Source organism: Oncorhynchus kisutch, linkage group LG16 (assembly GCF_002021735.2).
Source record: "Oncorhynchus kisutch isolate 150728-3 linkage group LG16, Okis_V2, whole genome shotgun sequence".
Lineage (NCBI taxonomy): Eukaryota > Metazoa > Chordata > Actinopteri > Salmoniformes > Salmonidae > Oncorhynchus > Oncorhynchus kisutch.
Window position 1 is genome coordinate 2562958 of NC_034189.2, and position 12193 is coordinate 2575150.

Genomic DNA, 12193 nt, shown 5'->3' on the forward strand with positions numbered 1-12193 from the left:
GTTGAACAGATCTGAGTATGGGCGTTCCCTGTTTTAGTTTCTGTCTATAGGCTGGGAAACACAAAATTGATTCGTGGTCAGATTTTCCAAAAGGAGGGCGAGGGAGGGCTTTGTATGCATCATGGAAGCAGGAGTAGCAATGATCCAGAATAGTGCCAGGGTCGCGCACTCGAATTGCTGATAAAATGTGGGTTTTCAGATTAGCTTTGTTAAAATCCGCAGCTACAATAAAGCAGCCTCAAGGCATATGGTCTCCAGTTGACATAGAGTTAAGTTCTTTCTGTCGAGGTGTCTGCTTGGACGTAGCGTGTTGTGTTTGTTATGAATGATGTAGCGTGTTGTGTTTGTTATGAATGATGTAGCATGTTGTTTGTTATGAATGATGTAGCATGTTGTTTGTTATGAATGATGTAGCATGTTGTGTTTGTTATGAATGATGTAGCATGTTGTTTGTTATGAATGATGTAGCATGTTGTTTGTTATGAATGATGTAGCATGTTGTGTTAAGAATGATGTATCATGTTGTGGTTGTTATGAATGATGTAGCATGTTGTGTTTGTTATGAATGATGTAGCATGTTGTCCTGACATTTAATCCTAGTAAAAATTCCCTGTTTCAGTTAGGATCACCACTTTATTTTAAGAATGTGAAATGGAATTTTGATACAGTGAAATAATCTGTCTGTAAACAATTGTAGAAGTCCTAACCAAATTGCCAAAACTATAGTTTGTTAACAAGAAATGTGTGGAGTGGTTGAAAATAGTTTTAATGACTCCAAACTAAGTGTATGTAAACTTCCAACTTCACCATGGAATGCAACACAATGTGCTTCAAAATCATAACAATACAACTGAACAACCAAAAAGCGGAAAGAGGAAAAGCAAAGCTATAAATATGTGTTGTAAGATCTCTTTTAAATATGTCCACAGTTTCACTTCCCCTCAGGTTCTCTGGCAGGCTATTCTAGAGGCTGGGGGTATAGTAACTAAAGGTTTGGGGCATAGTAACTAAAGGCTGGGGACATAGTAACTTAAGGCTGGGGGTATAGTAACTAAAGGTTTGGGACATAGTAACTAAAGGCTGGGGGCATAGTAACTAAAGGCTGGGGACATAGTAACTAAAGGCTGGGGGTATAGTAACTAAAGGTTTGGGACATAGTAACTAAAGGCTGGGGGCATAGTAACTAAAGGCTGGGGGCATAGTAACTAAAGGCTGGGGACATAGTAACTAAAGGCTGGGGACATAGTAACTAAAGGCTGGGGGCATAGTAACTAAAGGTTTGGGACATAGTAACTAAAGGCTGGGGACATAGTAACTAAAGGTTTGGGACATAGTAACTAAAGGCTGGGGGCATAGTAACTAAAGGCTGGGGGCATAGTAACTAAAGGTTTGGGGCATAGTAACTAAAGGCTGGGGGCATAGTAACTAGAGGCTGGGTGCATAGTAACTAAAGGCTGGGGACATAATAACTAAAGGCTGGGGGCATAGTAACTAAAGGCTGGTGACATAGTAACTACAGGCTGGGGACATAGTAACTAAAGGCTGGGGGCATAGTAACTAAAGACTGGGGGCATAGTAACTAAAGGCTGGGGACATAGTAACTAAAGGCATAGTAACTAAAGGCTGGGGGCATAGTAACTAAAGGCTGGGGACATAGTAACTAAAGGCTGGGGGCATAGTAACTAAAGGCTGGGGGCATAGTAACTAAAGGCTGGGGGCATAGTAATTAATGGCTGGGGGAATAGTAACTAAAGGCTGGGGGCATAGTAACTAAAGGCTGGGGGCATAGTAACTAAAGGCTGGGGGCATAGTAACTAAAGGCTGGGGGCATAGTAACTAAAGGTTTGGGGGCATAGTAAGTAAAGGCTGGGGGCATAGTAACTAAAGGCTGGCGACATAGTAACTACAGGCTGGGGACATAGTAACTACAGGCTGGGGGCATAGTAACTAAAGGATGGGGGCATAGTAACTAAAGGCTGGGGGCATAGTAACTAAAGGCTGGGGGCATAGTAACTAAAGGCTGGGGGCATAGTAACTAAAGGCTGGGGACATAGTAATAGTTAGTTATAAGGCGTCCTCTCCATGCCTCTTGGTCCTTGGCTTTAGGATAGTTAAAACGCTGCCTCTCCATGCCTCTTGGTCCTTGGCTTTGGGATAGTTAAAAGGCCAGAGGACCTGAGGGACCTATTGGGTACATAACTTAAAGCATGTCTGACATGTATTGGAGTGAACAATCGAGGATTGATTTAAAAACCAATAGAAGAATATTAAAATGAATATTATAATGAATTCTAAAACACACAGGCAGCCAGTACAGAGACCTTAAAACCGGTGTAATGTGTTCTCTCTGTCTGGTCTTGGTCAGTACCCTGCAGCATTCTGTATGTTTTACAGTACAGAGACCTTAAAACCAGTGTAATGTGTGTTCTCTGTCTGGTGTTGGTCAGTACCCTGCAGCATTCTGTATGTTTTACAGTGCAGAGACCTTAAAACCAGTGTAATGTGTGTTCTCTGTCTGGTGTTGGTCAGTACCCTGCAGCATTCTGTATGTTTTACAGTGCAGAGACCTTAAAACCAGTGTAATGTGTTCTCTTTCTGGTCTTGGTCAGTACCCTGCAGCATTCTGTATGTTTTACAGTACAGAGACCTTAAAACCAGTGTAATGTGTTCTCTTTCTGGTCTTGGTCAGTACCCTGCAGCATTCTGTATGTTTTACAGTACAGAGACCATTAAACCTGTGTAATGTGTGTTCTCTGTCTGGTCTTGGTCAGTACCCTGCAGCATTCTGTATGTGTTACAGTACAGAGACCTTAAAACCGGTGTAATGTGTTCTCTGTCTGGTATTGGTCAGTACCCTGCTGCAGCGTTCTGTATGTTTTGCAGTTTATCAAAGGCTTTCTCGGTTAGACCAGACAGGAGAGCATTACAGTAGTCAAGCCTGCTTGTAATAAAAGCATGGATGAGTCTGTCTGTATCAGCCTGAGAGAGAGACAGCTGCACCGTGGTAATGTTCCTCAGGTGGTAAAAAGCTATTTTGGTCACATTCCTAATGTGTGATTAAAGAGTTCAGAATCTAAAATAACACCTAGGTTTTTTACCTGGTGATTAATCTTTGTTGCCTGTGAATTCAAGTGTGCGGCCAGATTCTCTCTCTGTGCTTTGGCTCCAACAATAATTACATCGGTCTTGTCTTGGCTCCAACAATAATTACATCGGTCTTGTCTTGGCTCCAACAATAATTACATCGGTCTTGTCTTGGCTCCAACAATAATTACATCTTGTCTTGCTTTAGCTGGAGGAAGTTGTGAGCCATATAAGTATTTCAATCACTAATACAGTCTAACAATTTATCTGTGAAGCTAAAATTAAAATCAATGCTGAGCTTTCTGATAACCCTGCCAAGGGGTAACATATATTAACTGGACAGTACAGGACTGATAACCCTGCCAAGGGGTAACATATATTAACTGGACAGTACAGGACTGATAACCCTGCTGGGTAACATATATTAACTGGACAGTACAGGACTGATAACCCTGCCAAGGGGTAACATATATTAACTAGACAGTACAGGACTGATAACCCTGCCAAGGGGTAACATATATTAACTCTACAGTACCGGACCCACAATGGAGCCTTGTGGAACACCACATGTGACATCATAGTCACCAGTGTCGAGTGCAGCACTTAAATACAAGAATACAAGAACAGAGAACTGTTTGGTATCTCTGTTGGTTCTAAGATAAGTTTCCACTTTAACTATGGTTGTCTCTGTGCCTTGGTGGGCACGAAAACCAGAATGCTTAAATTGTGATATAATTTTCCAGGGAAAATAATTCCACAGTGACTTTGCATGGTAGGCTAGTACACATATCATCAAACTTCTCAGCAGGTCTTGACTGATACCCAGTCTAATGTTGGTTATCTTATCTCTGAAATATGCTGTAAACTCATCACATTTACATGTGGAGGAAAGTTCACATAGGTTTGCTGGAGGTAGGATTTATCAGGCCATCAATGGTGGAGAAGACCACTCTCTGATTATTCTGATTATTAGTGATCAAGTTAGTAAAATGAGCCCATCTGGCATTTCTAATGGCAATGTTATATATGCAAAGTTGCTTTCTCAGAACATCATAATGGACCTGCAACTTTGACTTCCACTTTCCCTCTGCCATTCTGCAATTTCTCTTTAATTGATTAGATTCCTCACTCATCCAAGGGGCTCTCCATTTGGATGTGACCTTTTTCAACTTTACTGGAGCTATGGCACCAATGTTTGCAATTGATTTACTGTCACACCCTGACCATAGTTTGCTTTGTATGTTTCTATGTTTTGTTTGGTCAGGGTGTGATCTGAGTGGGCATTCTATGTTGTGTTTCTAGTTTGTCTGTTTCTGTGTATGGCCTGATATGGTTCTCAATCAGAGGCAGGTGTTAGTCATTGTCTCTAATTGGGAAACATATTTAAAAAGCCTGTTTGGTGTTGGGGTTTTGTGGGTGATTGTTCCTGTCTCTGTGTTTGCACCAGATAGGGCTGTTTTGGTTTTGTTAATCTATTCATGTATAGTTTCAAAGCCCTGACCTCAATCCTATAGAAAATGTGTGGGCAAAACTGAAAAAGTGTGTGCAAGCAAGGAGGCCTACAAACCTGACTCAGTTACACCAGCTCTGTCAGGAGGAATGGGCCAAAATTCACCTAACTTATTGTGGGAAGCTTGTGGAAGGCTACCCGAAACATTTGACCCAAGTTAAACAATTTAAAGGCAATGCTACCAAATACTAATTGAGTGTTTGTAAACTTCTGACCCACTGGGAATGTGATGAAAGAAATACAAGCTGAAATTAATCATTCTCTCTACTATTATTCGGATATTTCACATTCTTCAAATAAAGTGGTGATCCTAAATGACATAAGACAGGGAATTTTACTGCGATTAAATGTCAGGAATTGTGAAAAACTGAGTTTAAATATTTTTGGCTCAAGTGTATGTGAACTTCCGACTTCAGCTGCACGTATTCTGTATGATGTGCATTCAGAGTTCTAAACACTTAAAACACCAGTCAAACACCTGGTTGAATCAGTCATTATAATTGGACTGTATGTTGGTGTGTATAAATGTATCTAACTACACATTAAACACTGAGACCTGTTGGGGTGTATAAATATATCTAACTACACATTAAACACTGAGACCTGTTTGGGTGTATAAATGTATCTCACTACACATTAAACACTGAGACCTGTTGGGGTGTATAAATGTAACTAACTACACATTAAACACTGACCTGTTGGGGTGTATAAATATATCTAACTACACATTAAACACAGACCTGTTGGGGTGTATAAATGTATCTAACTACGCATTAACCACAGACCTGTTGGGGTGTATAAATGTATCTAACTACACATTAAACACTGAGACCTGTTGGGGTCTATAACTGTTCCTGTGGTGTTGGAAGTTTTCACTGTAGTAGACTGGATCAGCTCCTCTGTCCCTCACTCATCTCTCTCTCCTCTCTCTGTACCTAGTGACCCTGTTCATCAGAACATCATGGTGTTGGAGGTCTTCACTGTAGTAGACTGGATCAGCTCCTCTGTCCCTCACTCATCTCTCTCTCCTCTCTCTGTACCTAGTGACCCTGTTCATCAGAACGTCATGGTGGATGGAAAAAGATGCTCTCTTCAGCAGCGGTGAATAACCACAACCCTGTCAGTCCATCTCTTTACTTCTCCTTTCTCTTCTCTTCTCTCTCCCTCCTCCCCTTTTCGTAACCAACTGCGGCCTTGACCTCCAACAGTATCAGCAACAGAGAGGTGTGAAGTTTCCACAACAGAGAGAGTCAGTTTATCATGTACTTCTCTTTAGACGCTGCAGCCTTGACCTCCAACAGTATCAGCAACAGAGAGGTGTGAAGTTTCCACAACAGAGAGAGTCAGTTTATCATGTACTTCTCTTTAGACGCTGCAGCCTTGACCTCCATCAACAGAGTTAGAGTTAGTTTATCATGAGAACATACAGACACCACTGACTGGAACTATCAACAACAAGAGTTAGTTTATCATGAGAACATACAGACACCACTGACTGGAACTATCAACAATAAGAGTTAGTTTATCATGAGAACATACAGACACCACTGACTGGAACTATCAACAATAAGAGTTAGTTTATCATGAGAACATACAGACACCACTGACTGGAACTATCAACAATAAGAGTTAGTTTATCATGAGAACATACAGACACCACTGACTGGAACCAGCTGACAGTATCAGTTGTAAAGACTTCATTACTACTAACAGAAGGGAAGTTGTAGTGTTTTGTCCATGATGAATGATGTAAAGGTTCATTACTACTAACAGAAGGAAAGTTGTAGTGTTTTGTCCATGATGGATGATGTAAAGGTTCATTACTACTAACAGAAGGGAAGTTGTAGTGTTTTGTCCATGATGAATGATGTAAAGGTGCATTACTACTAACAGAAGGAGAGTTGTAGTGTTTTGTCCATGATGAATGATGTAAAGACTTCATTACTACTAACAGAAGGACAGTTGTAGTGTTTTGTCCATGATGAATGATGTAAAGGCTTCATTACTACTAGCAGAAGGAAAGTTGTAGTGTTTTGTCCATGATGAATGATGTAAAGACTTCAATGTGTTTTATATTGAGCTGCTCTGTTATATTCTGTTTGTTCATGTGAAATTGGAAAGTGTATTTTTCTTTAATTTCGTTGTGTGTGTTTATCTTGAGCAACACCGTCGTATGGTTGCTAACTTGTCAAATAAAGCTTCCTAAAATGTGTTAGAAAATGTGTTAGTTTGTCACTTTCATGAGTTTGGAGTAATAACATGCTGTACTACTGAAGACATCGTCTCTAATCTAGTGGACTAATAACAACTACTGAAGACATTGTCTCTAATCTAGTGGAGTAATAACATGTTCCTCTACTGAAGACATTGTCTCTAATCTAGTGGAGTAATAACAACTACTGAAGACATTGTCTCTAATCTAGTGGAGTAATAACATGTTCCACTACTGGAGACATTGTCTCTATTCTAGTGGAGTAATAACAACTACTGAAGACATTGTCTCTAATCTAGTGGAGTAATAACATGTTCCACTACTGGAGACATTGTCTCTATTCTAGTGGAGTAATAACAACTACTGAAGACATTGTCTCTAATCTAGTGGAGTAATAACATGTTCCACTACTGAAGACATTGTCTCTAATCTAGTGGAGTAATAGCATGTTCCACTACTGAAGACATCGTCTCTAATCTAGTGGACTAATAACAACTACTGAAGACATTGTCTCTAATCTAGTGGAGTAATAACATGTTCCTCTACTGAAGACATTGTCTCTAATCTAGTGGAGTAACAACATGTTCCACCACTGAAGACATTGTCTCTAATCTAGTGGAGTAACAACATGTTCCACTACTGAAGACATTGTCTCTAATCTAGTGGACTAATAACATGTTCCACTACTGAAGATCTGGGTTGTGCCTTTAGATTTCTAGAAAATGAACAACTAAGGAAGTATGTTTCACTTGTCTTTTTGACTTCACTAACCCCAAACCCCAGCCTGATCTGATGGGTCTGTTTCACAAGCATTCCCCGAAGTCTTGCGATATTGTTTCTCTGAATTTAGACATATCTGGTGGGTATTAGCACCATCAGAGAAGGTTTGAATGTACAGACTGAGGTAGGTCCAGATCACTGTATCACTAACCCTAATGTACAGACTGAGGTAGGTCCAGATCACTAACCCTAACGTACAGACTGAGGTAGGTCCAGATCACTGTATCACTAACCCTAATGTACAGACTGAGGTAGGTCCAGATCACTGTATCACTAACCCTAATGTACAGACTGAGGTAGGTCCAGATCACTGTATAACTAACCCTAATGTACAGTCTGAGGTAGGTCCAGATCACTGTACCACTAACCCTAATGTAGAGACTGAGGTAGGTCCAGATCACTGTATCACTAACCCTAATGTACAGACTGAGGTAGGTCCAGATCACTGTATCACTAACCCCAATGTACAGACTGAGGTAGGTCCAGATCACTGTATCACTAACCCTAATGTACAGACTGAGGTAGGTCCAGATCACTGTATCACTAACCCCAATGTACAGACTGAGGTAGGTCCAGATCACTGTATCACTAACCCTAATGTACAGACTGAGGTAGGTCCAGATCACTGTATCACTAACCCTTATGTACAGACTGAGGTAGGTCCAGATCACTGTATCACTAACCCTAATGTACAGACTGAGGTAGGGCCAGATCACTGTATCACTAACCCTAATGTACAGACTGAGGTAGGTCCAGATCACTGTATCACTAACCCTAATGTACAGACTGAGGTAGGTCCAGATCACTGTATCACTACCCCTAATGTACAGACTGAGGTAGGTCCACCTAATCCTAACTTCAAACATAATGTCAACCTTAATCCTAACTTCAAACCTAACTTCAACCCTAACCTCCATCCTTACCCTAACTTCAATCCTAAATTCAACTCTAACTTCAAACCTAACTTCAAACCTAATCCTAACTTCAACCTAACTCTAACCCTAACTTCAACCCTAACCCTAACTTCAACTCTAACCCTAACCCTAATTTCAACTCTAACCCTAATTTCAACTCTAACCCTAACTTCAACTCTAACCCTAACTTTAAACCTAACTTCAACTCTAACCCTAACTTCAACTTCAACTCTAACCCTAACTTCAACCTAACCCTAACCCTAACTTAAACTCTAACCATAACTTCAACTCCAAACCTAACTTCAACTCTAACTTCAAAATGAAGTGTGTTTAATGAATTATGTAGCGTGTTGTGTTATGAATGATGTAGCGTGCTGTGTTTGTTATGAATGATGTAGCATGTTGTGTTTGTTATGCGTGATGTAGCATGTTGTGTTTGTTATAAATGATGTAGCATGTTGTGTTTGTTAGGAATGATGTAGCATGTTGTGTTATGAATGCTGTAGCATGTTATGTTTGTTATGAATGATGTAGCATGTTGTGTTTGTTATGAATGATGTAGCATGTTGTGTTATGAATGATGTAGCATGTTGTGTTATGAATAATGTAGCATGTTGTGTTATGAATGATGTAGCATGTTGTGTCATGAATGATGTAGCATGTTGTGTTATGAATAATGTAGCATGTTGTGTTATGAATGATGTAGCAGGTTGTGTTTGTTATGAATGATGTAGCATGTTGTGTTATGAATGATGTAGCAGGTTGTGTTTGTTATGAATGATGTAGCATGTTGTGTTATGAATTATGTAAGATGTTGTGTTTGTTAGGAATGATATATCATGTTGTGTTATGAATGATGTAAGATGTTGTGTTATCATTATGAATGATGTAGCATGTTGTATTTGTTCAAATCAAATCAAATTTTACTGGTCACATTCACATGGGGTTAGCAGATATACATATGAGATGAGTAATGTAGGGTATGTAAACATGATACAAAGTGGCATTGTTTAAAGTGGCTAGTGATACATTTATTACATCCAATTTTTAATTATGAAAGTGGCTAGCGATTTGAGTCAGTATGTTGGCAGTTCAACAGTCTGATGGCCTTGAGATTGAAGCTGTTTTTCAGTCTCTCTGTCCCTGCTTTGATGCCCCTGTACTGGCCTCGCCTTCTGGATGATAGCGGAGTGAACAGGCAGTGGCATGGGTGGTTGTTGTCCTTGATTATCTTTATCGCCTTCCTGTGACATCGGGTGGTGTAGGTGTCCTGGAGGACAGGTAGTTTGCCCCCGGTGATGCGTTGTGCAGACCTCACTACCCTCGGAAGAGCCTTACAGATGTGGGCTGAGCAGTTGCCGTACCAGGCAGTCCGTCAGAATGTCCAGTTGCACAGGGCGGGGTCGAGAACCAGGGGCTCAAGCTTATTGATGAGTTTGGAGGGTACTATGGTGTTAAATGCTGAGCTGTAATTTGTAAACAGCATTCTTACATAGGTATTCCTCTTTTCCAGATGGGTTAGGGCAGTGTGCAGTGTGATTGCAATTGCGTCGTCTGTGGACCTATTGGGGGGGTAATCAAATTGGAGTGGGTCTAGGGTGTCAGATAGGGTGGAGGTGATATGATCCTTGACTATTCTCTCAAAACTCTTCATGATGACAGAAGTGAGTGCTAGTGATAGTCATTTAGCTTAGTTACCTTAGCTTTCTTGGGAACAGGAACAATGGTGGCCCTCTTGAAGCATGTGGGAACAGCAGACTGGGATTGGGATTGATTGAATATGTCCGTAAACACACCAGCCAGCTTTAATTTGTCTGGGAGCAAGACATCCTGGTCCGTGAAGGTGGCTGGCTTTCTTTTTGTAATCCGTGATTGACTGTAGACCCTGCCACATACATCTCGTGTCTGAGCCGTTGAATTGCGACTACTTTGTCTTTATACTGATGCTTAGGTTGTTTGATTACCTTGCGGAGGGAATAGCTACACTGTTTGTATTCGGTCATGTTTCCGGTCACCTTGTCATGATAAAAAGCAGTGGTTCGCACTTTAAAGGTTTGCGCGAATGAGGCCATCAGTCAACAGTTTCTGGTTGGGGAAGGTTTTAATAGTTGCCATGGGTACAACATCACCGATGCACTTGCTAATAAACTCGCTCACCGAGTCAGCGTATACATCAATGTTGTTGTCTCTGGCTATCCTGAACATATCCCAGTCCATGTGATCGAACCAATCTTGACGTGTGGAATCCGATTGGTCGGACCAGCGAGCATGGGCGTTTCCTGTTTTAGTTTCTGTCTATAGGCTGGGAGCAACAAAATCGAGTCGTGGTCAGATTTTCCAAAAGGAGCGCGAGGGAGGGCTTTGTATGCATAATGGAAGTTAGAGTAGCAATGATCCAGAATGCTGCCAGCCCGGGTCGCGCATTCGATATGCTGATAAAATTTGGGGAGCAGATCAGATTAGCTTTGTTAAAATCGGCAGCTACAATAAAGTAGCCTAAAGGTATATCCAGTTGACATAGAGTCCAGTTAAGTTCTTTCTGTCGAGGTGTCTGGGGGGGAGGGGTGTACACGACTGTGATTATAATCAAAGATACATTTCTTGGTAGATAATGCGGTCATCATTTGATTGTAAGGAATTCTAGGTCAGGCTAAAGGACTTTAGTTCCTGTATGTTGCTATAACTACACCACAATTCATTAATCATAAGGCATTCAACCCTGCCCTTCTTCTTATCATAGAGATGGTTGTTTCTGTTTGTTTCGCAATGCGTGAAGATACCGGGTGGCTGTACCGACTCTGATAACATATCCTGAGTGAGCCATGTTTCCGTGAAACAGAGAATGTTACAATCTCGGATGTCCCTCTGGAAGACAAACCTTGCTCGAAATTCACCAACCTTGTTGTCAAGACACTGGACATTGGCGAGTAGTACACTCAGGAGTGGTGAGTGATGTGCCCATCTATAGAGCCTGACCAGAAGACCGATCCGTCTTCCCTTCTGCGGTGCCGTTGTTTTGGGTCGCCTACAGGGATCCGATCCATTGTCCTGGGTGGTGGTCCAAACAGAGGATCCGCTTCGGGAAAGTCGTATTCCTGGTTCTTCCCGGCTGTATGTAATGACATTTCCAGTTCCACAAAAACTAAATACTGCATAGTTTCCTAAGAACGCGAAGCGAGGCAACCATCTCTATCGGCGCCATTTCATACCAGTTATGAATGACGTAGCATGTTGTGTTTGTTATGAATGATGGAACATGTTGTGTTTGTTATGAATGATGTAGCATGTTGTGTTTGTTATGAATGACGTAGCATGTTGTGTTTGCTATGAATGATGTAGCGTGTTGCGTTTGTTATGAATGATGTAGGATCTTGTTTTCTATGAATAATGTAGTGTGTTGTGTTTGCTATGAATAATGTAGTATGTTGTGTTTGCTATGAATAATGTAGCGTGTTGTGTTTGTTATGAATGATGTAGGATCTTGTTTGCTATGAATTATGTAGCATGTTGTGTTTGCTATGAATGATGGAACATGTTGTGTTTGCTATGAATAATATAACATGTTGTGTTTGCTATGAATAATATAGCATGTTGTGTTTGCTATGAATGATGTAGCGTGTTGCGTTTGTTATGAATGATGTAGGATCTTGTTTGCTATGAATAATGTAGTGTGTTGTGTTTGCTATGAATAAT